Consider the following 2,716-nt stretch of genomic DNA (forward strand, 5'->3'; position numbering starts at 1 on the left):
AAAAAAAAAAAAAGAAACTCAAGATGGCCGGGCTGGTCTCAAACTCCTGGGCTCAAGCGATCCCCCTGCCTTGGTCTCCCAAAGGGCTGGGATTTCAGGCATGAGCCACTGAGCCCAGCCACTCTCTTCAGGATTTTGCTGCCTAAGAAGGATCCAACCCACTCCAGGGTTGAGCACGCCTCCTGGGAGAAAACGCAACTATCTCCCCTTACACCGAGGAGGGTCTAGAAGTCAAGCTCTCCTGGCCTTTGCAGAAAGGGAGCCTGGACCCTCAGGGTCAAATGCAAAAGAGAAAGAAAGTCAAGTGAAGAGGGCCCTGCCTGGAAGGATACAGAGGCGAGTGGGGTCTTAGGCAGGGGGAAGGAGAGAGAAGGTGGACACCCCCCACAGCACCCCACAACACACAATGCCCAAGACGCCAGCGGGCTGAAGAGGGGCTGCTGGACCAGCAGTGGTGGCCCCACTGGAAGTGAGTCAGGGGCGGGTGGGGCGGGGTTCGGGGGAAGAGACGTGGTGACCCTCGAGGCAGCCTGTGACCCTATTTGCTGCAAAGCGTGAGTGTGAAACTGTCTCTCCTTGTATCTTTGGTGCTGGCTCCTCCTCCAGACCCATTCCCAGGCCCCTAAGGAGCTCCTTGGCCAGGCATGCTGGCTGAGAGCCCGAGGAGGGAAAGGGGGCCGTGGCCAGGCCTTTCCGCACGAAGCCCTCACCGTCAGAGGGCCGGCCTGCCCGTGGAAAGCAGCTGAGCGCCGCGTTCATGCATCCCCTTGCCGGGAACCCTTAGTGCTGTGAGCACAAACCCGGGCACCTCTCGGGTCTGTTTCTGCTTGCTATTTCTTTCATGCAGGTCGATGCTCACCCTGGGGCTTGGCTGAAATGTCACCTTCCAGGACATGCCACCTGGCTTACCTGTGGGGTGAACTGGACCATTGGGACTGGGAGACATTGGGTTTGCGGCAGACACCACCCTCCTTCGTCTCTGAGGCGGGGCCACAGCATCGCCTTTGGGAGTGGTGGTCAGGGCGGCCGTGCACGGCATTGCCTGGCCGCTTGCCTGGCCTCACCCCCACAGCCCTAGGCTTTCACTTCCCAAATCAAGAGTCAGCCTTTCATCTTTGACCCGATTTCTCCAGGGCTGCCTAAGATACACACTGGCTCTGTTCTTGCATCCTGGTGAGGGAAGGGGGTCAGCAGGTACTGATGGCCCTGCGCTGAGCTGCATGGGTGAGACATCAGTTCAAGAGTCTAGGGGCCTTGCCCAACAGGGGCAGAGATGCCTGGAGCAGGATGGGTGGGAGTTTCTGTGGAGGCAACTGGGCAGGCTGGAGGCACCTGGAGGCCTGTGGTGGGGTCAGACCTTCCCCGGGGTCTGCAGGACAAAGCAGGACCATGCTGCTTTGGAAGACAGGATATGGATGGGGGAGTTTGGGGAAATGAACAAGGAAATGAAGGGTGCTGTGGGAGGGTGTTTGAGAGTGTGGCCCAGCTGGAATGCCCATTGAAGGCACTGGACAGTCATGAAGAGTATTGGACAGGTATAGAGGGTATTGGATAGTCATGGACAGTACTGGACAGTCACTGAGAGTACTGGACACTCTGAGGGTACTGAACAGTGACGGAGGGTATTGGACACTCACAGAGGTAGTGGATGCTCATGGAGGATGCTGGATACTCATGGAGGGCACTGGACCATCACTGAGAGTGTTGAGCATGCATTGAGGGTATTGGATACTCATGGAGGATGCTGGACACTCATGGAGGGCACTGGACCATCTCTGAGAGTGTTGAACATGCATTGAGGGTATTGGACACTCATGGAGGATGCCGGACACTCACGAAGGGCACTGGACCATGACTGAGAGTGCTGAACATGCATTGAGGATACTGGACACTCATGGAGGATGGTGGACACTCATGGAGGATGCTGGACACTCATGGAGGGCACTGGACCATTACTGAGAGTGTTGAACATGCATTGAGGATATTGGACACTCATGGAGTGCATTGGATGCTCATGGAGAGTACTGGACAGGCATTGAGGGTATTGGATAGTCATCAAGGGTACAGCAGGACCCCACAGTGGGCAAGGCAGGCTGCTACCTGCTGGAAAATGAGTCCAGGGAGTGGGAAAAGGCTCCGGCCTCACCTCATGCTGCTGGCCACTGTGCCTACCCTCCCCAACTTCACTCTGCTACCTGCCAGCACCTGCTAGTGTCCCAAGTGCTCCCTCCTGCTGGGAAGGCCCCTCCTATCCTTCTCCACTTTTCAAATACATTTCTCCCTTCAAAACAAAAATGTGCCCCCTCTGAACACCCCTCTTCAGCCAGCACCAGCTCCCCCCATGAATGATGCTCACTGAGGGTATTGGACAGTCGCTGAGGGCAGCAGACACTCACTGAGGGTGTGACAGTCCTGGAGGGTACTGGGAACTGTGGAAGGTACTGCACAGTCATGGAGGGTTTTGGACTGTCATGGAGAGTCTTGGAACTATGTCAAAATATACTGGACAATCATTGAGAGTGGTGACAGTCACAAAGAGTACTGGACAGTCACATAGGGTACGGAAAGGTATGGAGGGTACTGGACTATCATCGAGAGTATCGGACAGTCGAGGTGCATCTTCAACAGTCATGGTGGGAGGGTATCGGACAGTCATCAAGGGTGTTAGAGTGTCATAAAGAATAGACACAGCTGGCCAGGCATGGTGGTTTCCACC

This window comes from Sapajus apella, unplaced genomic scaffold (genome assembly GCF_009761245.1).
Source record: "Sapajus apella isolate SASKATOON/1434 unplaced genomic scaffold, GSC_monkey_1.0 scaffold31, whole genome shotgun sequence".
Lineage (NCBI taxonomy): Eukaryota > Metazoa > Chordata > Mammalia > Primates > Cebidae > Sapajus > Sapajus apella.